The 27,815-nt window shown below is 44.4% G+C and overlaps 1 long non-coding RNA gene and 1 pseudogene across 3 annotated transcripts in view; both read right to left on the bottom strand.

Moving 5' to 3' along the window:
* The window catches only part of LOC148777640 (uncharacterized), a 106,410-nt gene that overhangs the window by 67,218 nt on the left and 11,377 nt on the right, over positions 1 to 27,815 (bottom strand). The gene's annotated exons all lie outside the window — the stretch shown is intronic.
* Positions 22,135 to 26,172, bottom strand: LOC129536081 (serine palmitoyltransferase 3 pseudogene; annotated as a pseudogene).

Raw genomic sequence — 27,815 nt, 5'->3', positions numbered from 1 at the left:
GTGGGAACGTTGTCGGCAATGAATGTTGGTGTTTTTTGAGCCGGGGCCAAAGCATTGTGTGTTTCAGGGGGTCTGGCCAACTGCCTCCACGAGGGAGACTTCCATGACAAGACTGCCGCCCCAGCCTAGAGCAGATTTGTTTGAACTTTGCAGGGGTGGATGCGCTCAGGGGTGAGTTCCATCACAGGAGCCAAACCTTTTTTTTTCTCCTTCAATCTTCAAGCAAATGAAGCACCAGGGCTGAATGGTGGGCTTGATGATGTGGGAGGGTGCTGTCTATCACCAATTTTGTCAACTATTTGCAGGGGTTCACTTTTCACTTTCACACATTGGAGAAGGAAATGGCAACCCACTCCAGTGTTCTTGCCTGGAGAATCCCAGGGACAGGGGAGCCTGGTGGGCTTCCGTCTATGGGGTCACACAGAGTCGGACACGACTGAAGTGACTTAGCAGCAGCAGCAGCAGAAGTCAACAGCGATTTCTTCTCTTTCTGTTTTACCATCCCAGGGTCCAAATCTGAGCTGAGGCAAGTGGACTTTCAGAATGGCTGTCCAGCTTTCAGCAGGGGACTGTCACTAAGCTGTGCTGAGTTCCTATCTACAAAAACTTCACACTGCGGCTAGACTTTTCCCGTCACCTAGCCCTCATGCCTAAGCTTAACACAAGAGAACAGAAGCAGGAGGAGAATGACAAAATCCAGCGGGCCCACCTTGAAGCAATGTCCCAGGAAGTTTTCCACCAGAAATGGGTGAGGCCAGGACAAAGCACTTCTTAATGGAGCTAGGTTGCTGCTTCAAAGTGGGTTGAGCTCCACCCTCTTCATGTTCCATCTGATCACAAACAACTTGTTTCCATTTGGAAGGTTTGATGCTGCTGGTACAAATTATAAGGGCTACTGTGCCCACCCGCAGGGTATTAACAAACAAAATTAGCCACTTGGCATTTGGTACAAATTTGAGGCTCATGGTACTTGAAGCTGCACAATCATTTGGGGAGCCTGAATATTCAGAGGGGAGAAGACTAAAGTAGGGGAGTGCATGTCCTAGAGGAGACCATACATTCTCCTACAAACTCGCAGCCTGGGTCATCTGTAATCCTAGAAGTCGGATTTAGCAGATTTAGCACATAAAAATTCAGAACATCCCATTAAATTTGAAATTCAAATAAATAATGAACACTTCTTTTTTTAGTATAATTATAGCCCAAATACCGCACTGGAGATACTTAGGCTTAAAAAGTATTTTTTCTTGATCTGAAATTCAAATTTGATGGGCACCTTGTATTAATATTTTCTCTGGCAACTTGAACCCAGGTACAGGATGCCTCCAGAAGCTTCTACTGAAGGCAGAAGTGGACGGCAATCCTTCTGTGAAGTCTGTCTTCCTTATTTAATAGTTTAGCCTTTGAACTCTTCTAGGGGTTGGTTCTCAGACTCAAGAAATGTTTGTTTAAGGGATGACTGATTTAGTATAGGAAACTCGAATGACCAATTATCACCAACTCAGTCAAAGGGACTCTTCAAAAAAAAGAAATGTTGTTGTCCTATAATAATGAAATTACAGATGTTGAGAACAGACTTGCGGACACTGGGAGGAAGGGAAGGATGGGATGAATTGAGAGAGTGGCATCAACATACACAATACAACGTGTAAGACAGCTAGCTAGTGGGAAGCTGCTGTAGAGCTCAGGGAACTCAGCTTGGTGCTCTGTAATGACCGGAGGGGTGTGGGGGGGGGGGTAGAGAGGTTCAGGAGGGAGGGGATATACAAATGCATATAGTTGACTCACGGATGAGAGAGTTGTACATAAAGAAGGCTGAGCATTGAAGAATTGATGCTTTTGAACTGTGGTGCTGGAGAAGACTCTTGAGAGTCCCTTGGACAGGAAGGAGATCCAACCAGTCAATCCTAAAGGAAATCAATCCTGAATATTCTTTGGAAGGACTGATGTTGAAGGTGAAGTTCCAATACTCTGGCCACCTGATGTGAAGAGCCGACTCATTAGAAAACACCCTGATGCTGGGAAAGATTGAAGGCAGGAGGAGAAGGGGAGGACAGAGGATGAGATGGTTGGATGGCATCACTGGCTCAATGGACGTGAGTTTGAGCAAGCTCCAGGAGATGGTGAAGGACAGGGAAGCCTGGCGTGCTGCAATCCATAGGGTCAGACACAACTGAGCCACTGAACAAAAGTTGAATCATGTTGTTGTACAGCAGAAACTAACACAACATTGTAAAGCAATTATCCTCCAATTAAAAAAGAAAATAGGAAAAAAATTTAAACCTTCAAGTAACCTTATCTTGAGGGCAAACTGATGCCTTAGTGATGCCCAGCCCAGCCCTTTCTACACCACAGGGAATGCATATGGAGGGCAGCCGACAGTGTTTTCTGTTTTCCTTGCCCTATCAGCCTCTGCCTTGGAGCCTGAGAAGGGCAAGCCTCCCTTGCTCTCTCCGAAGTAGCTCCCCATTCCTTCATTTAGAGTATTTCCCCTAAACCCATTTGCCTGAGAATCTGGGCCAATATTTGGTGGTAAAAGCAATTTAATTTTTTATTGCGGGCTAGCATAAAACTAGCCCTTTTAAAGTGGCATTTAGTTTATTCATGATACTCAGCAACTGCCACCTCGATTCAGTTCCAAAGCTATTTCTTCACCCCAAAGACAGCCTCAAACCGGTGAAACCACCCCAGCAACTTACTTTTGATCTCTTCAAAATGGTGTGCTTCCCTCGAGAGGCCAGGGTGAAGGGAAGGAGGAAAAAGGCAGGAGGAACTCTTGGTGGAGTCCACGCACGGGACCTGTTTACAAGTATGAGCTTCACAGCACCTTTCATTGGCTTATGAAATGAAAGGCTTCACAATTAAAAGGCTCCTGAGGGACACGTATTAGGCCAAATGTGGCTCCAGGTGAAGGAAGAGGATGTCTGCCAGGCCAGGGTTCACCAGGGAGGGGTCAGGAGCTGCCAGGCTGTGAATCAATGGGGAAGGGAGTCACTGGGCATGGAAGGATGTCTTGTGAAAGGTGCAAACCCGCTTCTTGGGGACAAGAGGCAGCAAAGGGTTCCCAGGAAGGGGCCCAATTGGTATCGAGCTTCTGGGTTCAGTGGGAGCAAGTGAATCACTCAGGGGAGGTGCTGGGTCTCTCCTCGGCCAGTGAGTGCTTTGAGGTTTCCTGATTTATTGAGGGAGTTAGTTCCTTCTCAGAGGAACCCTTGACTCTCTCCTCTCGAGAGGGACTGACCCTCCTTATTGTTTAGAAAATCTGGTGCAACTGCATTTTTTTGGAGACAACTGCTCTTTCCTGCAGTGACTTGCAGCAGTTTTATTACCCAGCTGGGTTTTGCTTCCTTTATTCTTTCACTGCCAACAGGGGTCCCTCTCTCACCACAAAACCAGAAGCTTCCCCGCTTTGAGCAGAGGTGGGAGGGTTGGCCCCTTTGTTCAAGATGTTAGGTCAGGTAGTGAGCTCATGCCCATTTTTGTAGAGGATGTAAGAAAAAGAACAGCTAAGATGAGGATCATCCCGAGACTGTTGGAGCTGCCAGGGTGGCACAGAGTGTAACAGTCACTCATTCAACAAACACGCAGTGAGTGTGTTTGCCTGAGGCGCTGGACTAGAACACAAGGCGCTGAACTTTGGGTATGGTATCCTGTGTACCAGGCACGGTTCAGGTTGCTTCACTTTTACTAACTCACTGAAGTACCACAGTCCTGCAATTATTTCTGTTAAAATGGGCTTGCCTACAACATGGTTCCTCCTGGGGCCAGGCCTAATCCACCACCCCAAATGAAGCTGAGTCCCCCTAAAACTGAGTTCTCAACTTCCCTAGTGGTTCAGCGATTAAGATGCCACACTTCCACTGCAGAGGACGTGGGTTTCATCCCTGGTCAGGAAATCAAGATCCTGCTGCCATATGGAGCAGCCAAAAAACAAAACAAAACCAAGTTCTCTTGCTGAGTTTATGGTTAATTTCTCTATCCCAAACTTTATCCCCTTTCTTGTCCCGCCCCTGTTCCCCTCAAGATTGAGACTTATCAAAGAAAATGGGGAGTTCTGAAACCCGACAGGACCCTGTAGGCACTTCCTGGGTACAAAATCTCCTCCGTGTTCCCCATTTCTTGTTGATAGAAAAGAAAGGGCTTTCGTCTCCTAGGCCTTCCCCAAAAGCAGGCTCAAGCAGCTAATGATTAGGACAATAGTCACAGGACTTCTAGTTCCTCCTGACGGGATACAGAAAGGCAATCTGATGTATGTCTTTGAGTTGTTCTGCAGACACTAAAACCTTCACCCAGGGGGAGGAGGGTGACTACATGCTGACCACAAGCACGTGGACCCCAGATTGGTAGGAACCAGAAGGATGATAACCTAGATTCCCAAAAACAACACTCTATGACCTCACCACTCCCCAGTCAGAAGAAGGCCCATGAGCCGATCACTCATCCTGACACTGTCTTTAACAACTCTCGCCTGTATACACTAACATATGTAAAATGGATAGCCAGTGGGAATTTGCTGTATGACTCTGGATCTCAAACCAGGGCCCTGTGACAACCTAGAGGTGTGGGATGGGGTGGGAGGTGGGAGAAAGGCTCAAGGCGGAGGGGACATATGTATACCTATGGCTGATCCATGTTGATAGATGGCAGAAACCAACACAATACTGTAATTATCCTTCAATTAAATAAATTAAAAAAAAAAACAAACACCCTTGCCTGAAAATCATCAAGAAGTTTGGGTCTTTGAAGCATGAGCTTGGAACCCTTCAAATACTCGTTGTCAGAGTTTAGTTTTCTGTGTCTCCCAGTACATGAATCCCTGCTTGGTAATATAACCATCAATGAGAATTCAAGCCCCTTTCTTCACTCTCCTGCATAAACAGTAATCACAGAAAGGAAAGAAGTTGTGGTCACGACAGCAGAGAAGCGGAGGAAAACAAATGTGCTCACCCCTCTGTGAACAGAGCTTGCCCCACAGAAACCTTCATTCTCCAAAAGCCTCTCTGTTACTCCCAGGGTCCACAGAGTTGGAGCAGCTGTCCACTCCCTCCAGCCTATGCTCTGGACGTTTTGCTGAGACATCAGAGAAGACACAGCATTTAAATGGATATCCTGAACAAGCACAACTACTTTGGACATCAGGCAGATGAAAAGGTGAAAAACCCTAGTGCAAACCACAAGGTTGTGTTTCCATGAATAGAACTGGCCCAGCCTGGAAGGTAACCCTTCACCCTGTATTTGAGGGGGATGAAGGATCCCACAATGTAATTATACTCCTTTCTAATAAGATAATTTGTAAACAGTTTGATTTGATGCTCATGAGATTTCTTTCATACTAACAAACCCATAAATTAGAAAAGTCTTCATTGCATCCTGTGGTGAGAATCAGGAAACATAGGCATTGTGCTTTACTTTTCCACATCGTACTTAAACAGAATTGTGTTCTCTTTACTTAAAATCCATCTGAAATTCTGTCTCACTTTTAAATGCATTCTTGAATACCCCCTCCTCTCACCTTGTTTTGGAGTGTGTGTATATGTGTGTCTGTAATAGAAGTCTTTCAAGGAAGGGTTAAAGAGTCATGCTAATTAGTTTCTGCCCTCCTGCCCCCACCCTGGCGGGGGGGGGGGCTCTTAGAATCATAGAGTTTAGAAGGAGTGAGATAATGAGGGAGTCGCTGTTGTAATATTGCTTCCCTGAAAAGCTTCAGGAAGGGTGAGGGGACTAATTGGGCTGGTCTGGCAAAGAATTCAAGAGGAGTCTAAAAGGAAGAGTGGGAAGCTGGAAGGAAGTGAATGGAACGTCACCTCCACACTTGCCCTTCAGGGGTTGGTGCACAGATGGTAGAAAGCAGAACCCCTAGGGAGAGAGCAGAGGCCTTTCTCTAAATTGTCTGCCCAGAGGGGAACAAAGGGATTTGCCATCACCTTCAGGGAAGAGTCGAATCTCTCCTTTTAAGATCATCTAAGGAGTATGTAGATGACACTACCCTTATGGCAGAAAGTGAAGAGGAACTCAAAAGCCTCTTGATGAAAGTGAAAGAGGAGAGTGAAAAGGTTGGCTTGAAGCTCAACATTCAGAAAACAAAGATCATGGCATCTGGTCCCATCACTTCATGGGAAATAGATGGAAAAACAGTGGAAACAGTGTCAGACTTTGTTTTTTTGGGCTCCAAAATCACTGCAGATGCTGATTGCAGCCATGAAATTAAAAGACGCTTGCTCCTTGGAAGGAAAGTTATGACCAACCTTGATAGTATATTAAAAAGCAGAGACATTACTTTGCCGACCAAGGTCCGTCTAGTCAAGGCAATGGTTTTTCCCGTGGTCATGTATGGATGTGAGAGTTGGACTGTGAAGAAAGCTGATCGCCGAAGAATCGATGCTTTTGAACTGTGGTGTTGGAGAAGACTCTTGAGAGTCCCTTATACTGCAAGGAGATCCAACCAGTCCATTCTAAAGGAGATCAATCCTGGATGTTCATTGGAGGGACTGATGCTAAAGCTGAAACTCCAATACTTTGGCCACCTCATGAGACGAGTTGACTCACTGGAAAAGACTCTGATGCTGGGAAAGGTTGGGGGCGGGAGGAGAAGGGGACGACGGAGAATGAGATGGCTGGATGGCATCACCGACTCTGTGGACATGAGTTTGAGTGTACTCCGGGAGTTGGTGATGGACAGGGAGGCCTGGCGTGCTGTGATTCATGGGGTCGCGGAGAGTCGGACACGACTGAGCGACTGAACTGAACTGAACTGAAGGAGTATGTTAGTTGCTCAGTCATGTCCAACCCCATGGATGGACTGTAGCCCACTAGGTTCCTCTGTCCATGGAATTCTCCAGGCAAGAATAAATGGAGTGGGATGTTATTCCTTTCTTCAGGGGATGTTCCCGACCTAGGGATCAAACCTGGGTCTCCTGCATTGCAGGCAGAATCTTCATCATCTGAGCCACCAGGGAAGCTTGCCTACCTTGAAAACCTGTTAGTATGAGCTTATTGGCTTCAGGGAGTGTCCAGGCAGTGCAACCAACGGGCTGTGGGTATGGCTTTAGTGGCAGCAAAGTAGGAGGAAATAATTGGTATTAGACACTGGGTAGGCACCCCCTGCGGAGAAGGCAATGGCAAGCCACTCCAGTACTCTTGCCTAGAAAATCCCAAGGACAGAGGAGCCTGGTGGGCTGCAGTCCATGGGGTCGCTACAGGTCGGACATGACTGAGCGAGTTCACTGTCACTGTTCACTTTCACACATTGGAGAAGGAAATGGCAACCCACTCCAGTGTTCTTGCCTGGAGAATCCCAGGGACGGGGAAGCCTGGTGGGCTGCCGTCTATGGGGTTGCACAGAGTCGGACACGGCTGAAGTGACTTAGCAGCAGCAGCAGTAGGCACCCCCTGATCTGGGATGATCCAAATGCTGGTTATGCCACTTTCTAGGTATGTAACCCTGGGCGAGATACTTGCAACCCTGAGTTACATTTTTCTTATCTATTAAGTGAAACTATTACTACTGAAACTCCAATACTTGGCTATCTCATGCGACGAGTTGACTCACTGGAAAAGAATCTGATGCTGGGCGGGATTGGGGGTGGGAGGAGACGGGGACGACAGAGAATGAGATGGCTGGATGGCATCACTGACTCGATGGACATGAGTTTGAGTGAACTCTGGGAGTTGGTGATGGACAGGGAGGCCTGGTGTGCTGTGATTCATGGGGTCGCAAAGAGTCGGACACGACTGAGCGACTGAACTGAACTGAACTGAACCTATCTACTTCTTGGGGTTATTTTGAGGAATGAGGTATACTCCTTAGCTAAGCACCAAACACATAATTGTCTCTGAATAAGTATTAGGTGTGTAACAACAAAAGAACACTGGACTGGGAGTCAGAAGTTTTTCACTCAACAGACATTCGTTGAGCATATACTATGTGCCAAGCTCAGTTCTAGATATTGGGCATTCTGGAGAGCTAGATAATTAACACATACACTCTGTCCTTAAAGGGGCAAGTTCAATATTTAGTGTAGTGGTGCTGGGGTGGGGGTGGTAAATGGGAAGATGAATGTAACCTAGGTACAGGTTCTGGTTTAGGCCTACAGTTTTCTTTTCAGCTTTTGGATCAATGCCTGGCACCATGCTTGAATGCATGCTTAGTCGCTCAGTCGTGTCCAACCCTTGGCGACCCTTTGGACTGTAGCCCACCAGACTCCTCTGTCCATGGGATTTTTCTGCCAAGAATACTAGAGTGGCTTGCTATTTCCTTCTCCAGTGTATCTTCCTGACCCAGGGATTGAACCCTTGTCTCCTGCAGCTCTTGCTTTGCAAGCAGATTCTTTACCCTCTGAGCCATTCAGGAAGCCCATACCTTATTGGGTGTGACTTATGGGGAAGCCCATATAGGGAAAGCCTGGCATCATACTAGATGCACAATAAAATATTTGTTGAATGAATGTCTCTATACAGTGAGAATAAAAATTCTGATTCACAAAAATGTTTTGAACTACAAATTCAAATTAAATGTCAGTGAAGTCAGGGACATTGACAATCATTAGTCATTAACAAAACAGTTGATTTATATGCAAATTAACACTCTCACAGTTTCTTCAAGTACTTGGAAGCCATTTAACTTCTTAAATAGATTGAAATCTTATTTACATTATTTTCCTAGTAAACTCTTCCCCCGGTGAACTGGAAAAGTAAACTCTGAACAAATTCATATCTAAATCATGGCAAATATAGGTAGGATCCAAATGAACTGGATTCCACTATGCAATTGTTCTGCAATTTCTTTCAAGTTATGTGAAATTTATTAAATTCATCTACAAAAATAGTCAGATTTGTTAGAACTTGTTTTGGCTGAAGAAGTGGAAACAGAGTAATAACAAGTGACAATCTAACAAATTCTAAAAATTATTGGTGACAAAATTGAGTCTGTTCTTCCAATTTGCTTGTAATTATTTTATTCTGACTTTTACAATATGTATTTTTTTAGAGACTCAAGCTGTTTCCACTTAACTTACCTTTAAATCTTCCAGTGTAGCTGTATTTAATATAAGTCAGGGGGCAATTGAAAGTTTGAGAGAAAACAGAGGCCCAAATTAATGTCATACTATAGAGGAGAGCTGCAGGGACTGTTATCACATGCCTCGTTTCTCTAAAACATTTAATTTAAATCTGGGAAAATAGAAAAGAAAAAAAGCAAAGTGTTTGTTGAATGCCGGAGGCCAGAAGTGGAAAAAGCAAAGGTAAGCTACACAGAGAACTGAAGTTGGCAGGAAATTACAAGATGAGATTTGGCTTGAAAATATAAGTTTATTTACCGAGAAGGAAACTATGAAAAGATCAAAGTACCCATTCCCCTTGCACATTCTCCCAGTTGATTCTGGGTATGATTTGTGAGATTAGGGTAAACACTACTATATTAAAACTAGAGGAACTTTACATTTTCCCCTTGTTGCTTTGCCTGAAATATGGGTCACTGCCCCCAGATGCACAGTGGTACTCAGTTTATAGCTTCTGCCAATTAGATGAGCTTTTGCATGGGTGGATAACTGCATTTCCTTTGTACCCTAAGCTTCACTGATATGTTTTTTCCATTAAGAAGATCTGTTGAAGTAAGGAGCATAAATCATAATCACTAAGAGCATTTTTACATATTCAAAACAAAGTAAAAGCTAGTACAAGAGTTAAGTTACACAAATAAGCAGGTCTAATGGAGTTCCTTCCTCATTGAGTCAACTGTTAACATCATCTGGTTTGGCCTCAGAGGATGAGTGAGGAATTCATTATAAATCTCTGGGACAAAAGTCTTTTATGAAGAATTCTTCACTGACAGAGTTTATTATACATAATGGAAAATTTTGGGAGATCCGCCACCCAGAGCCCCATCTTTGTGGTCACAGCTTCTGTTGGGCATTTTCTTTGTGACCGTAGCTCTCACTGGTCCCCAGTGACACCTTGTCCTTCAGGCCTCATGATGGGAGGCCTCCTCAGCTCCCCTCTACTGTTAATCGCTTAAAGCCTCCTCACCCTTTGTTGTGCTCTTAAACCTGTCCACACCGCATAAGACATAACCTATTAAACTCTTGATACTTAAGCCCTATATGCATGCCTCTTGTTTCCAGCAGGGACTGTGAGAGCCACATTCCTTGTACTATTTCCTATTGATATTCTAACAAATTCCCACTTATGTGTTCAGTTCAGTTGTTCAGTCGTGTCTGACTCTTTATGACCCCATGAACTGCAGTACACCAGGCCTCCCTGTCCATCAACAACTCCTGAAGTCCACCCAAACCCATGTCCATTGAGTCAGTGATGCCATCCAACCATCTCATCCTCTGTTGTCCCCTTCTCCTCCTGCCCTCAATCTTTCCAAGCATCAGGGTCTTTTCCAATGTCAACTCGTCGCATGAGGTGGCCAAAGTATTGGAGTTTCAGCTTTAGCATCAGTCCTTCCCAGGACTGGTCTCCTTTAGGATGGACTGGTTGGATCTCTTTGCAGTCCAAGGGACTCTCAAGAGTCTTCTCCAATACCACAGTTCAAAAGCATCAGTTCTTCGGTGCTCAGCTTTCTTTATAGTCCAACTCTCACATCAATACATGACTACTCGAAAAACCATAGCCTTGACTAGATGGACCTTTGTTGACAAAGTAATGTCTTTGCTTGTTCCTAGATTCAATTTCAATGTGTGTATACTGGAGGGAAGGTGGTTTCCCCACACCAACAAGCAAGTCTCCAGACACCCGCTGAATGTCCTACCATTCAACTCAATTCTGACACTACCTAAGCATAAATAGAATCAGGTCCCACAGGTTAAGGGCTCAGTCCCACAAGTCTGACCACCCACCTTCAGATGCCAGTGTCAAGCCGGGTTATCACCTGGGGTTCTGACCAATTGGCTATAAATCAGTGGTTCCCATGACCCCGTCCTTAGATTTGATTATTTTGCTAGGGAAGTTCACAGAACTCAGAGAAACAGTTTTCTTACTACATCACAGGTTTTTTGGTTTGTTTGTTTTTTGGCCACACCATACGGCATATAGGGTCTTAGTTCCCCAACCAGGGATCAAACCCATAACTCCTTGGGTGGAAGCACAGATTCCTAACCACTGGACAGCCAGGGAAGTCCCTACATCACAGGGTTATTATAAAAAGATATAACCCAGAAACAGCCAGCAGGAAGATATGCATAGTTCCAGGCATGAGGAAAGGGGGCAGAGCTTCCATGCCCTCTACAGGCCCCACCCTCCCCAGTCTCCCAAATGCTCACTAAGCCAGAGACTTTCTAAATCTGGTCCTTTTGGATTTTATAGTCATGATTGATTAGGCCATTGGTGACTGATTCACCCTCCAGCTCCTCCCTGCTCCCTGTAGGTAGGGATGGGACTGAAAGTTCCCACCCTATGATCACAAGGTTGGTTCCTTTCCAAAAGTCACTCATTCACATAACAAAAGACACCTTTATTGCCACACTTCGGAAATTCATAGGGTTCGAGGAGCTGTGAGCCAGGAACTGTGGAGGAAGACCAAATGTATAAGAGAAATACATTTTGGTGATATGAGTGACCAAATAAACATTTCCCCTGTAAATTGCAATTATCACAACTGCAAAGTGGAGGTCAGAAGTCCAAAATGAGTTTGACTGAGTTAAAATCAAGGTGTCAGCAGGGCTTCATTCTTCTGGAGGATCTAAAAGAAAAATCCATTTCCTTGCCTTTTCCAGCTTCCAGAGGCTGCCCACAATCCTTGTCTTATGCCCACTCCTCCCTTTTCAAAGCCAGCAGTGTAGCATCTTCATATTTCTCTTCCTCTCTCTCTTGACTTCTGCTTCTGCTGTCATATTGCCTTCTCTGACTCTCTCTTGCCTCCCTCTTTCCCTTATAACATTAGGTAGCTAGTCAGACATGAGTGGGTCCCTGCCCTGTCCTGGATGGAGTCATCTTCCCCCCACACCCACCCAGACACTGGTGATCAGAACATACCCAGAGACCCTCCCTCGTGTAGCCAAGGACCACCCACTAGGTGTCCAGCCATATCAAGACCAAGCAAGATAAAACCACCAGCATAGGTTGGCACAAAGGCACCAACACCTAAAAAGTAACTCAAAGTAACCTGGGGTTGGTTCATTGTGCCATAATTATAATAAATTAGCATTGTGGTTTTGTACCCACCTCCCCATGGGTTTTGCTTGGGTGTTTATGGTGACTGTCTGTGCACCAGGAGAAAAGCTATATAACCTAAAACTGTCAATCAGTCTGTCAGTCAAATGATTCAGGACATAGGGAGTGGCCTCCACTCTACAAAACCCAACCCTACCCCATTTGCGAGGCTGTTTCTGGTTTCCAGACAGCTCACTCTCATCCTTTCTCAGGAGTGTACTTTAGCTCTACTTAATGAAACTCTTGCTACTTAAAGCTGCTCTATGCCTCTCAACTGAATTCTTTCTCTTTGAGAAGACAAGAACCAAGGACTTGCCATTCTGCTGTTGACAGTAAGGCTTCCAGAGATTAGGTTGAGCCTGTCCAAATAATCCAGGATAATCACCTCATCTCAAGATCCTTAATCTTCATGTTAGCATATTCACGGTTCCAGGGATTAAGACATGGACATCTCAGGAGCAGGAAGAATATCATTCTATGTACCACATCTTCCTTTAAGGCAAAGGGTCCCTCTGTTTTTCTTTCCTATACTCTATTCCCCTATACTCTATTTTAGTGATACCTATCTCCCTCACAGCATTCCATTGATTTTTATCTGTCCCGTGTCTTACTTTATCTCAACTCTGGGAGACTAGAAAGTCTGAGGAATTAACTTGTACCAAATGGCCCAAGGGGTTTCCCTGATGGCTCAGACAGTAAAGAATCTGCCTGCAATGCAGGAAACTTGGGTTCAATCCATGGGTCAGGAAGATTACCTAGAGAAGGAAGGGAATGCCTACCCACTCCAGTATTCTTGCCTAGAGAATCCCACGGACAGAAGAGCCTGGTGGGCTACAGTCCACAGGATCACAAAGAGTCATATAGGACTGATAATAGCTTTCTGTGCTGCTTGCACCTCGTGTTTACATTTTAACCAGATTGCTAATGCCTCAAAGAAGAGAATGATAATAATAGAGCTTTCAGATACTCGTTGAGGAGGCTATACAAATGATGTTTTAGAGTCCACTTGACTGTCCCTCAAAGCTCAGCACAGGATGTTCTCTTCCTGGAGATTATAAACTTCTGCCGGAATAAGACATTGTTATCCAATTACTGGCTGGGAGTCTGGGCTCTGGATTCAAATCTTGCCTGAGTTTAAATTCTTTTGTTACCATTTATTATCTGTGTGGTCTTGGGCATGTTATTTAACCTCTTCATATTAGTTACAACACAGGCTATGCTGCTGTAATGAAGACATCCCAAAATACATTGGTTCAAGCAAGATAGGAGGTCAGTTCTTATTCAGCTAATAATCTGAAGGCAGATTTAGGTCAGGCATGTGCCTTTGTCCCATAAACTCATCCAGGGACCTAGGTTCCTTCTATGTCCTTCACAGTCTTGTTCTTATAGTCACAGCTGGCACAACCCTTGTCTAAGCCTGGGGACAGAGAAAGGAGGACACGCAGCAAGAAGCTTCCTTTCAAGAATGGGAGCCTTGGACCTGCAGATGTCATTTCTCTTCACATCTAAGTTGCCAGAAGTGAGTCATATGACCACATCAAACTGCACGGGAGGCTAAGAAATGAGACTATTCTTGGGGAGCCCTGGGCCCAGCCAAAATTCATGGCTTCTATTATTTCAAGAAAGAGAAGTTGAAAATCAGAAGTCTCTGCCACGTTCTCTGTAGCTTAGTTTTCTCATCTACAAAATAAGAGCATGGTAATGTCAAATCTAATACATAGAGAGGGGCTAGAACTGGGTGCAGCACATGGTGTGTGCTTAGTAAATGCTGGTTTACATCATAATACTGCATGCCTCCCTCTCCCAGCCCGTGTTTGGGTCCTAATGTCTGCTCCAACGTAAGAGAAGGCCCTGAATGATTCAAGAATGTTAGAAGCTCATTCCATTGGGTAACAGTCTCTTGGATGTGGAAGGACTGGCTGCTTCCAGGGCAGGGTGCATCATCTGGCACTCACAGAGAGCCCAGCTCCCCCAAGGTACTGAACAAATGTGTGCTGTGATGAATTTCATCATCTCTTTATGAACACAGAGCAGGTTCGGCCTGAAGAGGAGAGCAAGGAAAGAAATGGAAGAGAATGACACTGAGAAGGAAAGGAAGACAATGGAGGAAAATGAGGGAAGCCAACCCTTCATGTGAATTAGAAAAAGACTCCCCTTTGTCTAGGTTACACCATTTGTCTCAGTGCAGTTCAGTCACTCAGTTGTGTCCGACTCTTTGCGACCCCATGGACAGCAGCACACCAGGCCTCCCTGTCCATCACCAACTCCTGGAGTTTACCCAAACCTATGTCCATAGAATCGGTGATGCCATCCAACCATCTCATCCTCTGTCGTCCCCTTCTCCTCCTGCCCTCAATCTTTCCCAGCATCAGGGTCTTTTCAAATGAGTCAGCTCTTCGCATCAGGAAGTACTTGAGTTTCAGCTTCAACACCAGTCCTTCCAATGAATACCCAGGACTGATCTCCTTTAGGATGGACTGGTTGGATCTCCTTGCAGTCCAAGGGGCTCTCAAGAATCTTCTCCAACACCACAGTTCAAAACCATCAATTCTTTGGCCGTCATCTTTCTTTATAGTCCAACTCTCACATCCATACATGACTACTGGAAAAACCATAGCCTTGACTAGACAGACCTTTGTCAATAAAGTAATGTCTCTGCTTTTTAATATGCTATCTAGGTTGATCATAACTTTCCTCCCATTTGTCTCAGCATAGTCATAATATATGAATGTATGTTAAATATGATATGAATGGTGGCCCCCCCCAGAGGTTTTCAGTTTACAACCTGTACAACCAATCCTAGAAAAGCCATGCAAAGCTTGAAGGAGGGCGGGGGTGAGGATAGGAAATAAGAAAGGAAAATCACATTGGTAACAAATACAAGGATAGAGGAAATGGCAATGCACTCCAGTATTCTCACCTGGAGAATCCCATGGACAGACAAGCCTGGTGGGCTACAGTCCATGGGGTTGCAAAGAGTTGGACACGAGTGAGCACATATGCACAAGAATAGAGATTAGAAATAAATGTGATGTTATGGCAGAAAGTGAAGAAGAACTAAAGAGCCTCTTGATGAAAGTAAAAGAGGAGAGGGAAAAAGTTGGCTTAAAACTCAACATTCAGAAAACTAAGATTATGGCACCTGGTCCCATCAGTTCATGGCAGATAGATGGGGAAACAGTGGAAACAGTGGCTGACTTTATTTTGGGGGGCTCCAAAATCACCACAGATGGTGACTGTAGCCATGAAATTAAAAGATGCTTACTCCTCGGAAGGAAAGTTATGACCAACCTAGAGAGCATATTAAAAAGCAGAGACATTACTTTGCCAACAAAGGTCTGTCTAGTCAAGGCTATGGTTTTTCCAGTAGTCATGTATGGATGTGAGAGTTGGCCTGTAAAGAAAGCTGAGGGGCGAAGAATTGATTCTTTTGAACTGTGATGTTGGAGAAGACTCTTGAGAGTCCCTTGGACTGCAAGGAGATCCAACCAGTCCATCCTAGAGGAGATCAGACCTGGGTGTTCATTGGAAGGACTGATGCTGAAGCTGAAACTCCAATACTTTGGCCACCTGATGCGAAGAGCTGACTCATTTGAAAAGACCCTGATGCTGGGAAAGATTGAAGGCTGGAGAAGGGGACGGCAGAGGATGAGATGGTTGGATGGCATCACCGACTTGAGGGACCTGAGTTTGAGTGAACTCTGGGAGTTAGTGATGGACAGGGAGGCCTGGTGTGCTGCAGTCCATGGGGTCGCAAAGAGTCAGACATGACTGAGCGACTAAACTGATGGACTGAATTGTGTCCCTGTCCCCCCCCCCCAAAATTTGTATGTTGACTGTATTTGAAGATATGGCCCTTATGGATTATGGTTAAATTATGATTATGGTTAAGTCAGGTCAAAAGGGTGGAACCCAAATCTAATATAACAACTAGTGACTTTATAAAAAGAGGAAGAGATCCCAAAGATCTTTCTCTGTGTGCATGCAGAGAGAAGAAGCAATCTGCAAACCAAGAGTGAGGCCCCACTGGATACCAACCCTGTGGACACCCTGACCTTGAACTTCCAGCCTCTAGAACTATGAGAAAATAGATGTCTGTCCCTAAGCCACCCAGTCTTTTGTTACGGTGGCCTGAGCAGAGTAATACAGAGGAAAACGAGAAAAGGGTCATCATAGTAGAGAGAGGGCAGAGATCAGAGAAAAAGGAGGGGCAGGAGCGAGAAGAGGCTCATTTCTTCACAGTGTGCATCTGGGACTTGAGGAGGGAGGTTCAGTGAATCTCCTACAGCACAGTCCCTGCAGGTTGGTTCAGTCTCTATTAGTAAGGCACTACTGCCACCTGGTGGCCACATACATAATCCAGTCATTTACTCATTCAGCTAATTTCTATCCAGCCCCTGTTCTGTGACAAGAGAATATGAGTAAATACTGATTAACACCTACTACGTGCTAAGCTCTGTCTCATTGCTTTACAAAGAAAAATTATTTAAGCTTCACCACCACCCTTTGGGTACTATTATCTCTTTCCCAGAGGAGGAAACTGAGAAATTCAGTAACTTGCCCAAGAGCCTTTAGCTAATAAGTGAGACCGTCATCTTGAACCTGGGAGTCTGGCTCCAGAACCCTTTATAGACATGTTCTTGGCCCTTACAGTTTTTTCTTATTAAGAGATAAACAATCTAGAAAAGGCAGAGGAACCAGAAATCAAATTGCCAGCATTCGTTGGGTCATAGAGAAAGCAAGGGAATTTCAGAAAAACATCTACTTCTGCTTCATTGACTACATGAAATCCTTTGACTGTGTGAATCACAACAAACTGGAAAATTCTTAAAGAGATGGGACTACCAGACCACCTTACCTGCCTCCTGAGAAATCTGTATGTGGGTCAAGAAGTAACAGAACCGGACATGGAAAAATGAACTGGTTCAAAATTGGGAAAGGAGTACATCAAGGCTGTATATTGTCACCCTGCTTATTTAACTTATATGCAGAGTACATCATGTGAAACTCTGGGCTGGATGAAGCACAAGCTGCAATCAAGATTGCCAGGAGAAATATCAATAACCTCAGATATGCAGATGACACCACCCTTATGGCAGAAAGTGAAGAGGAATTAAAGAGCCACTTGAAGGTGAAAAGGAGAATGAAAACCTGGCTTAAAACTCAACATTAGTAAAACTAAGATCATGGCATCCAGTCTTATTACTTCATAGCAAATAGAAGGGGAAAAAGTGGAAATAGTGATAGATTCTATTTTCTTGGCTCCAAAATCACTGTGTATGGTGACTACAGCCACGAAATTAAGACGCTTGCTCCTTGGAAGGAAAGCTATGATGAATCTAGACAGTATATTAAAAAGCTGAGCAATCACTTTGCCAACAAAGGTCCATATAGTCAAAGCAATGATTTTTCCAGTAGTCATGTACGGATGTGAGAGTTGGACCATAAAGAAGTCTGAGTGTTGAAGAATTGATGCTTTTGAACTGCGATGTTGGAGAAGACTCTTGAGAGTCCCTTGGACTGCAAGGAGATCCAACCAGTCCATTCTAAAGGAGATCAATCCTGGGTGTTCATTGGAAGGACTGATGCTGAAGCTGAAGCTCCAATACTTTGGCCACCTGATGCGAAGGGTCGACTCATTAGAAAAGACCTTGATGCTGGGAAAGAGTGAAGGTAAAAGGAAACAGGATGGCAGAGGATGAGATGGTTGGATGGCATCACCAACTCAAGGGACATGAATTTGAGCAAACTCTGGGAGATAGTGAAGGACAGGGAAACCTGGCATGCTGCATTCTATGGGGTCACAAAAAGTCAGACACAACTTAGTTACTGAACAACACAACAACAGCAACAACATAAAACTCTTATAATAAAAAAATGTCAGCATATTGTTTTATTCTTTATAGATTCTATTGTTGTTTCACTGTCAAAAATCTTCCTCATCACATTCAACTGACTCATTGTGTATCCACTGGGTTAGGGCACTGGTGCAGACGGGAAGAGTTTTGAAAAATAGAAAGTCCACATTCCACAGGAGCTATTTTAGCAAGAGAGAGAGGGATGGGTCAGGAGATAAGTAGAAGGCACAGCAGGAGAGGGGAGGGAGAGAGAGAAAGAAACTGGAGAGCTGAGTTATCTAACAGGGCAGCCACTAGTCACTGCTTAAATTTTCGCTAATTAAATTAGATTGAATTAAAAATTCAGTTTCTCAGTTACACTCAGCACATCTCAGCACATCATCAGCACACGTGGCTGATGTTCCCACACATGGCTGCCATCACGGACTGCATAAATACAGAACACTGCCATCATCACAGAAAATTTCACTGGACAGTTACGCTGCAGATCCCTTATCCTGGAGAGTGGGGTCTTCCCCAAGGATGACCTGAGCGTGGGTCACACAGTGACCTCACAGCTGGGAGCCTATAGATCGGTGACAAAGTCAGAGAACAGAAGAGCAATAATCTCAGAGCAAAATAGACTGTGCCTCTCCTCCTCCTGACCCTACCAGGCTTGGGCTGAAAATGAAGATGTCAAATCTCAATAGAACTCCTTTTGAAGGTGATGGGATGGAAGAAAGAGGAGGGTCTTGCTCTTCCCTTCCACTGGGTCCTGGAGCTGGTTGGTGGGTCTGTTGTTCATCCCTTCCACAAGTCTTCTTGGCTGGTGGATCTAGAAGGTAAGTGAAACCTTGCCTCCCAACCTCCACTTCGCTCGGGGGCCTTTGCTTGCAGTCAGTACTCCATTAAGTTGTCCAGAAGCTGCCTGTCATTGCAAACTGAGCTGTTTAGGCCTCTAAGTTCTGGCTGTGCCCTTATGAAGACCTGACAAGTTCCTAAGCTTGTTTAGGAACAGCTTTTTTTGTGTGTGACCATCATGCTTATTCGCCCATATGTGAGCCTCTGATTCTCCAATGTGAATTTCCCCACTTGTGATAAACCGGTGGAGATGGATGATTCAGACACGCTGGTAAAATCCAACTGTAATTTAGTCTAGAGAGAACCTTACTAAAACAACACAGACACAAACACACAGAGTTCAGTAGCACCTAAGCCAACTATGGCTCTGCCTCACCCTGAATCACTGCCTCACTAATTCCTTGTTTGGCATCTGTCCCTTCTCTTTCAATCCCACTCCAACCTGAGTCCCTTGATCATATCTTGCACCAAGTTCATTATCTTCCCTAAAGATGGCCCTGCTCTAGAACTATATTCAATATTTCATAACAGCCTATAATGGAAAAGAATCTGAAGAAGAATACATACATATGAAAAACAACTACACTTCAAGTAAAAAGAAAAGATGTCCCTGCTCTAGGCTCAGTCCCCTTCAAAACACTTGTCAACTAAATTCGTGCAACAAATACTGAGCATCTACTGCCCTCAAAGAAACATGGTCAAGAAGGGAGACATACTCGTATAATGAAATAGATATAGACGTGTAGATATATAGTGGAATATATCTGTTGGTTAGTGTTCCTTTGGTTGCAAATGATAGAAAACTCCAACTGGCATAATATGAAAAGGGATCCATTGGCACATGAAGTCCATGAGTATACCTTGGATTTCAGTGGGGTGTGATCCAGAAGGTCAAACAATGTCACCAGAAGACCCCTCTCTTTCATTCCTTTCTTACTTTATTTTGGTGTCATTCTCAAACATAACATGATGACAAGAAGGCTGTCGGCAGCTTTAGGCTCATGATGGGAATGTCTAACACAGCAAAAATTTGGTTTAAAAAAAATAAAATAAAGATTTATCTTTCACGTGATCACTTATACAGGTGACATTATATATCACATTATATAATCCCACTCCTTCTCATAAATGAATTGGCCTCTATCCAGTCATACTGTTGTCAAATGTGTTATCCCCTGGTTACGCATTTTATTTTTTTAATTGAAATCACACTTTTATTAACTTAGCAGTAGATTTTTTTCTTATAAAAATGAAAAATTCTCACGAGTACCCTCTTAACCAATCTCACTCTATAAGACATATATCCTTCTATTATTAACCCTCTGGGACCCAAACCCCTCTAATGTGCCCAGGAAACATTCCATTTGGATTACAGTTGTTCTCATAAGTTCATATTCAGCACAGACAGTCTGACAGAGCTAGGTTCTTGATCTCATGTTGGAGAATGTAATCAGTGGCTCAGCACTCTGGCATCTTGATGAAGATTCATTTTGGACAATTAACTGAGATCAATTTCATTTAAACATACATTTTCAAGAGAAAAGACCTATGTGCCTTCCTTTCCTTGGCACATGTATACAATATATATCTTCTTTGCACAAGGAACGCTGCACCGGTTCACTGAGTTGGAATTTAGTCTCTTTTGGAATTTAGTTATCAAAATCAGCCATTGGATGGAGCAACTGCATTTTCAGGACCCACTCCTGTCCTCTTCTGCTTATAGGACTCCTTACAAAAATTTAGGGGGAACTTTATCATGGGATCCTCTTTTAAGCTGATGTACCTATTAGGCTAATAGTTTCCCACATAGAAAGCTTTTCACACTGATCACCTTTATCCTTTAAAAAGCTGTGAGCACCCAGGCCCCCAGAACACGGTGAGCTGTGGGTGGGGTTTCTGTTCCAGTACACAGCGTGACAGCCACGTCCATCTGTGTCACGTGAAGTCAAACCTCTCTTGAAGTGATTTGTTTAGAGTGTCATTTGATGGAGTGCAATGTTCTGTAACTCATTTGAACTATTACAGAAGCTTTGGTAAATGGTCACCAATGCTTTTTAAGAGTTTCCCAATCTGGGCACCATCTGGGGGCTTGTTAAAGATAAGGTTTTCAACTGGCTTTTTTCCATACCGATTAGATTCAATTAGCAAAGGGCTACTTTTGCAGAGAAGTTTGTGTTCACAGTTAGAGAGGGAGAGACAGACAGACAGCAGATGTATAGACACAGAGACAGAGCAACTCAAGCAAAGCCCACCCAGCCCCAAAGTGGAGCTTGTGCCAGAGGACAGCACTGTTTAACAGGTCTGAATGGAGGGGTCAGAACTGAAAAGCTGAATAGCATTCACTTTTAAATGTCACTTTTGAACTGATCCGCTCTTCAAATGTAGTCTTAGGAGTCAACTCTAAAGGAATTTGAATTTCCCCAAGTCCTCCACATTCAGTAGGAAAATGACAGCTCATTCCTCAATGTCTTAAAAGCAATGCGAAACATTCAGTCCACAAGGCACCAAGGACGCTCACACCATTACACCTTTATCATTTTAGTCTAGGCCTACAGTTGGCTTGGTTGCTTTCTTCCCTCTTCCTGATGAAACAAAAGTCTTGAATTTTCCAAACCTCAAAAGCTCAGCTATAAAACTGTAGGAAACCAGGAACAGGAAAAGGAAAATTTCCTGTAAAGATGTCTTTGGTCTTGCTGGCCAGGTCTGCGCTCTCCCTTCAAACACTCAATATGGCTACTGACACTTGTCCTTGGAAAAAGTCCAAATGTGGCAAATGGTAGAGGCAAAATTTCTTTACCATCCTGCCTGGAACTTCCCATGATATGGATGAGTTCTAGCTGGTTCTTTCATGGGTAACAAGGAGTCCAGCTACTGCCCACCACTCTTGCCCCCATCTGCAGATAAAATTAGCAAACACACAGTGAGATCTACTGAAGTAAAAAATCAAAACCCTCTCATTTGGCTGGAATTCCTAAAAGGGTCTGCACCGAAGAGGCTGCACAGTAGCAGCTAAAACGCAGGCTCTTTGCCATTACAAATATTCTAAAAAATGTGTGTGTGGTGTGTGTGTGTTTGCGGCAGAATGCTTGGGGGAGCAGAACGTTAATGTCTCTGCAGAGACATTAAAAACACAACGACGATTGTGTCTCCCTTGGTTCAATGAAATTGTTTTGGAAACCAAAACTGTCCTTAGAAAGGAGGAGAAATCCATTTATATTCCTTTTGAGGCAAGGAAGGAGGTCTTCCTGGTCAAGTCTTTAGGGTCCATTCAGGTCCAGGAAACTCAACCCTCAAGTGCAAAGCTCATCTCATCATAGAGTTCCGGGCGTGCTGACTTCCTGTTCCGGGAATATTTCATATCCCGGAGGTCACCCATCTCATCCACGGCTTCCAAAACCGTGTCTAGCATCTCCCGGGTGTGTGTGGCTGAAACACAAAATCGAGCCCGCGCTTCTCCAAGGGGCGTAGCTGGAAATCCAACGACCACCACGCCGATTTTTCTCTTACAAAAGCCGCTACTTTCGCAGGCATGTAAAGGAGCAGGGGAACCACGGGAGACTCTTCATTGCCATAGACGAGGAATCCCATTTTGCTTAGTCTCTGTCTGAAGTATCTTGTATTTCTTGCCAGTTGCTGTACTCTCTGCAGCCCTTCTGTGGTTCCATCTAGTCCCATGATGAGCTTCATTAGTCTGATGATTTGCTCTGCTACTGGGGGGCTCGTGGACGTGGCATAAGCAGCAGCGCTATGGGAGTGAGTCCGTAAATAATCCACAAGGTCCTTCCTTCCAGCTATGTAACCTCCTGCGGCTACAAAGCTTTTGGTGAATGTGCCCATAAAGACATCAATCTCTCTGGGGTCTATTCCAAAGAACTCCACCACACCCCGGCTGGTTGGGCCCACGGACCCAATTCTGTGAGCTTCATCTCTGTAGAGGTAAGCCTTGTATTTCTTCTTCAGAGCCACGATATCGGGCAGACGCACGATGGAACCTTCCATGCTGTAGATGCCCTCCAGTAGGATGAGAATCTTTTTCCAAGCTCTCCGAGTTCGAGGCTGGCCATAGATGACAGCATCTCTCAGGAGCTTCTCTAGGCTTTGCATGTTGTTGAGTTTGAAGATCCTTATGGTTGCGCCAGAGAGTCGGGCCCCCAGCACTAGGGATGCATGGTTTAACTCGTCGCTTAAAATGAGGCATCCCTTTCCAACGAGTGCAGGGATATTCATTGAGTTTGTCGCAAATCCCATCCCAAATACCATAGCATCTTCCACATTCAGGAACTTAGCCACAAGATCCTCCAGCTCTTTATGCTTATCCAAGGTTCCCATTTCCTGTCTGGTGCTGCTCACGCCCAGGCCGTATGTCTCTAAAACCTCCTTGACTGTCCTCATGGATTCATCGTACTTGGCTGCCAGGCCAAGGAAGTTATAGGAGCCCATATTGATGACACCTTTGATGATTCTTCCAGTAAACCGAAATGTCAGTTGTAGTCATCTGTCACCCTTCCCATCACATCGAACACGGCTCCTGGGGCACTGCAGATGGGCCGGTTCCAGTTGTCTCTGATTCTCATATAAAGCTTCCGTGTATAAAAATTCTCAAAGTTTTGATACAATGGCACAAAGTCCTTTTGTTCTTCTCTCTCCACAGCTGCATTGCATTTGTCTATTCCCGAGTTCCTCAGAAAGTCCCTGAGACAGCCAAACAGCGTTCCAATTTCATATCCCAGGTAAGTGAAAACCGTAACATGAAGAGGTGCTTCCTCAAAGGATTCTACAAATGGTTTGTAAACATTTGAATTTCCATCTTGCTTGAGTGTGTAGGAGTCTCCAGTGGAGGCGTGGGTCGGCGGTGGCCTGTGCAGGGCTGGGGCACCAAGTGCAGCAGTGTCTGGGACCTTTCGACGGAGGCCGCCATTATCTCCCGGTTACGCATTTTACAGGAAATGTAGCTTCTCATTCCAGCTTCTGTTCCCTAAGATCTAATCTTGCAGACTTGTTTTAGCAAAATGTTGCTCAGCGGAGCCCACCCAGCCTCATGAGACCACAGTCTGACCCAAACAACCATAAAGAAAAGAAGCTCAACAGAATGTACACACAACCCACTCTGCCTGGGTATGGTTTGTAAACTTCAGGCTCTGAAATTGGGTCAATGGTCTTGTTATTTGTAGACTCTGTGTTACGTCCTCTTAACTAATTAATAAATGTGTACACATTAGGGACTTTGGCCAGATGTTCTCATTATATTCCTTTCTTTGGAAACCCTGAAGAAACAAAGACCTTCCAAATGGTCTAAGCAAAAGGAAATATACCTTATTTGCAAGGCTTGGTGCAGTGGGGGAAGGAAAGGAAGTTCAGAAAAAGGCTTGTGGTGTAGCCAGGGTACAGGGCAGTGCTCAGAAAGGATGTGCTCTGGGGTCACACTGGCTTGGTTTGAGCCCCAGCTCGGCCTGTTCCAAACTGAGTGACTTGAGCAAATTATTTCTCAGAGCCTCGTTTACTCCTCTGTAAAACAGGGGCAATAATAATGCTGATCTCATGGTAGTAGCCAGTCCCCAACAACCCCCACCTCCTGCTTTTGAGACTTTGTGCGGCTCCCTCCATCGTATCAGGGTTTTCCATGTGACCAATAGAACGTTGCAAAGTGGTGGTATGTAACTTCAAGGTTCAAAGACGCTAGGGTAAAGCTAGGAAGATAGCTATCCAGTAGCTGCTAATTTCTCTTCCTCAAAGAAAGGCAATGCCCAAGAATGCTCAAACTACCGCACAATTGCACTCATCTCACATGCTAGTAAAGTCATGCTCAAAATTCTCCAAGCCAGGCTTCAGCAATACGTGAACTGTGAACTTCCAGATGTTCAAGCTGGTTTTAGAAGAGGCAGAGGAATCAGAGATCAAATTGCCAACATCCACTGGATCATCGAAAAAGCAAGAGATTTCCAGAAAAACATCTATTTCTGCTTCATTGACTATCCAAAGCCTTTGACTGTGTGGATCACAATAAACTGTGGAACATTCTGAAAGAGATGGGAATACCAGAACACCTGACCTGCCTCTTGAGAAACCTGTATGCAGGTCAGGAAGCAACAGTTAGAAAAGGACATGGAACAACAGACTGGTTCCAAATAGGAAAAGGAATATGTCAAGGCTGTATATTGTCACCTGCTTATTTAACTTATATGCAGCATATACCATGAGAAATGCTGGACTGGATGAAGCACAAGCTGGAATCAAGATTGCCAGGAGAAATATCAATAACCTCAGATATGCAAATGATACCACCCTTATGGCAGAAAGTGAAGAGGAACTCAAAAGCCTCTTGATGAAAGTGAAAGAGGAGAGTGAAAAAGTTGGCTTAAAGCTCAACATTCAGAAAACTAAGATCATGGCATCTGGTCCCATCACTTCATGGGAAATAGATGGGGAAACAGTGGAAACAGTGTCAAACTTTATTTTTTAGGCTCCAAAATCACTGCAGCCATGAAATTAAAAGACACTTACTCCTTGGAAGGAAAGTTATGACCAACCTAGACAGCTTATTAAAAAGCAGAGACATTACTTTGCCAACAAAAGTCTGTCTAGTCAAGGCTATGGTTTTTCCAGTGGTCATGTATGGATGTGAGAGATGGACTGTGAAGAAAGTTGGGCGCTGAAGAATTGATGCTTTTGAACTGTGGTGTTGGAGAAGACTCTTGAGAGTCCCTTGGACTGCAAGGAGATCCAACCAGTCCATCCTAGAGGAGATCAGACCTGGGTGTTCATTGGAAGGACTGATGCTAAAGCTGAAACTCCAATACTTTGGCCACCTCATGCGAAGAGTTGACTCATTGGAAAAGACCCTGATACTGGGAGGGATTGGGGGCAGGAGGAGAAGGGGACGAGAGAGGATGAGATGGCTGAATGGCATCACCAACTTGATCCATATGAGTTTGGGTGAACTCCGGGAGTTGGTGATGGACAGGGAGGCCTGGCGTGCTGCGATTCATGGATTTGCAAAGAGTTGGACACAACTGAGTGACTGAACTGAACTGAAGGGACAGGAAACCTCAGTGAGTCCCTGCCTCAGTCATCAGACCAGAGTGGATCATCCCAAGGCACACAGGCATCTTGTGTAAAATGCATTGGACTCATTCTTTGGAAATAAATCTAGGGGTTCAAGAAGTGTGAGTTATTTTTCTGAAATTGCCTTTGGTATCTGATTTTGCTCTTAACCACCAACCTCACTGGGAGTCCTTTCCCTTTCAATCTCCCTTCCAGACTTGACACATTCAGCCAGGAAGGGGTTTCCAGAGTGGGCTGGACAGATGCACACAACAATCATGTGGGTTTCAGGCAGAAAATAGTAAATCTCGAATATTATTTATATATTTGCTCTGTTTCACAGGCATGACTCCTGAGATATGATCATAAGCAATTATATTCTGTTCTTCTACTCTTCCTGTCACTCCTTTCAGTGGGTAGTATCGCCCCTGTTAAAACTTCCTGTAGGCTCATGACTTTTCTAGACACTCAAGTCACTCAGAGTTCTGGAATCAGATTTCACAAATTGCAACCTCAATGCAGAAGGTAGAATGTAGCATAAATGAGCAACAGGAAAATGACAGAACTAAAGATTCTCCTACTCCAGGATAAAGGGGCACGTTGACTTGATGAACAAAACAATGATGATTAGTCAGATCCCCACCATGCCAAATCAACATTATTAAGATGGCTATTTTATTTATATTCATGGTCATTAACAATGAACCTTGCCCTCGATGTATTTTGTGACTTTGTCGTTGTTTTAGTCATTGAGTCATGTCTGACTCTTTCGAAACCCCACAGACAGTAGCCCACCAGGCTCCTGTGTCCACGAGGATTCTCCAAGCAAGAATACTGGAATGGGTAGCCTTTTCCTTCTCCAAGGGATCTTCCCAACCCAGGGATCAAACACACTCTCCTGCAGTGGCAAGCCGATTCTTTACTACTAAGCCACCTGGGAAGTCCCATTTTGTGCCTTAGATAGTCATTAATTATATTAACACATGTACAGAAGTTATAAATATTTACTGAAGGTGTGTCCCCAATTTTTATTGTTATTAGTAATTTAAAAATTTAGAGATCCCTGCTTTATGGTTCAATGCAAGCCTCACTGCTTCCAGGAAGATGCCCACTGATCTTTCTACTGAATTCTACAGCACTTGCAGACTGGTCCATCTGAGTGCCCTTTAGTCAGTCAGTCTCCCACACTGATCTTGGCGGTTTCACTTTATCATCTCCATTTTCCCAATAGGTATATTAACTTCCCAGGCACAAGCAGGTGTCTATGAGGCTTGATACCCACAAAAGGTGTCTCTTGATGCTGCCATGTTGTGGTTATGCCTGCTGTGAGTGCCCAAGTTTAGGAGTTCTGTGGTTATCTGTCTCCAAGCGAAGACCAAGATGCTGGGGGGAGGTGTGTGTGCATGCTCAGACGGAGCGACAGACTGAGTTGGTCGTGTTTAACTCTCTGCAGCCCCGTGGCCTGTAGCCCACCAGGCTCCTCTGTCCATGGGATTCTCCAGGCCACAATCCTGGAGTGCGTTGCCATTTCCTATTCCAGGGGATCTTCCCAACCCAGGGGTCTAAACTGAGTCTCTTAAGTTTCCTGCATTGGCAGGCAGGCAGATTCTTTACCACAAGAGCCTCTTGGGAAGCCCTAGGGGGAGAGAGTAAGGAGAAGGAAAATGGAAAAACATGCAAAAGAATCTGGATGATCTGCTCTGTTTGATTCTTTAAAGATCAGAAAAGGACAGCTTTAAGACTTCCATACATCAAATCTATCACAAAATATCACTTAATTTCTAAATTTATATTATTCTAGTTTAACATTCTGCTCAGAAATAAAGAGGAAGCTGAGAGATTGAAAAATTCTGGGAACCCAAACCGTCTTAGACGAAGCAATCACCTCTGCTTCTGTGACTGGGGCTTTTGTTTCTGCCATTC

Source organism: Moschus berezovskii, chromosome 6, assembly GCF_049115385.1.
Source record: "Moschus berezovskii isolate FMDL1 chromosome 6, NW_MosBer_1.0, whole genome shotgun sequence".
Taxonomy (NCBI): domain Eukaryota; kingdom Metazoa; phylum Chordata; class Mammalia; order Artiodactyla; family Moschidae; genus Moschus; species Moschus berezovskii.
This window is presented reverse-complemented; position numbering and strand designations above follow the sequence as displayed.